Raw genomic sequence first — 1248 nt, forward strand, 5'->3', positions numbered from 1 at the left:
TATACATTTCTTCTTTCTAATTTCCATTAGCTCCACTCCACTTCAGGATTTTTTCTTTCTTTCTTTTTTCTTTTTGAGATGGAGTGTTGCTCTGTTGCCCAAGCTGGAAAACAGTGACACAATCTTGGCTTACTGTAAGCTCAAACTCCTGGGCTCAAGTGATCCTCCTGCCTCAGCCTTCTGAATAGCTAGGACTACAGAGGTGCATGCCACCATGTCTGGCTAATTTAAAAAGAAAGTTATAGGGAAAGGGCCTCACTATGTTGCCCAGGCTTGTCTTGAACTCCTGGCTTCAAGTGATCCTCCTGCCTCAGCCTCCCAAAGCTCTGGGATTACACATATGAGCCACCATGCCTGGCTTCTAGGCTTTCATGAAGCTCATTTTTTTTTTTTTTTTTAGTTATTCTCTTTGTCTTTCCTTCATTAAGTTTTTGTCTATAGCCAGTTCAAATGACATCAGATCCACAAAGCCTCTCCTGACCCTCTCAACTCAGTGCATGTCCTCTATTTCTTTAAATGATTAGTTTCATCTCCTTATTTTACATGCTGCCTCCTGTTCTAGTTATCTGCAACCTTGTCTTATTGCTTTACAGACTGTATCATACTTTAGGCATCACTCTATTCTCAGCTCCTAGCACAGTGCCTGGCAGGTAATGTTTCATAAGTGTTGAATGCATAGAGAAATACTGGATTGTAAACTTCTTTAGGGCAGGGATTGTATTTTACTTTTCTTTCTTACTTTTTTTTTTTTAATTTAATTGGCAGACAGTCTCATTCTGTCGCCCAGGCTGGAGTGCAGTGGCACTATCTCGGCTCACTGCAACCTCTGCCTCCTGTGTTCAAGCAGTTCTCATGCCTCAGTCTCCTGAGTAGCTGGGATTACAGGCAGGCACCACCATGCTCAGCTAATTTTTTGTATTTTTAGTAGAGTCGGGGTTTTGCCATGCTGTCTAGTCTGGTCTCAAACTCCTGGCCACAAGTAATCAGCTTATCTCACGCTCTCAAAGTGCTGGGATTACAGGCATGAGCCACCATGCCCAGCCTGCATTTTACTTTTCTATCTAAATCCTCGGATACCTACCACACATCTTGCCTATGGATGATAAATAAATATTTAGTGAATTGAGTAAGCCTGTAAAGGAGGCAGAATAAATAGTATTAATAGCTTCATTTGAAATAAAGAAACTGAGGTTCAGAGAAGTTAGTGCTTTTCCCAAGGGCACCAAGTTAATATGAAATGGCATAGCT

Source organism: Cebus imitator, unplaced genomic scaffold (assembly GCF_001604975.1).
Source record: "Cebus imitator isolate Cc_AM_T3 unplaced genomic scaffold, Cebus_imitator-1.0 Scaffold124, whole genome shotgun sequence".
NCBI classification, from domain to species: Eukaryota; Metazoa; Chordata; class Mammalia; order Primates; family Cebidae; genus Cebus; species Cebus imitator.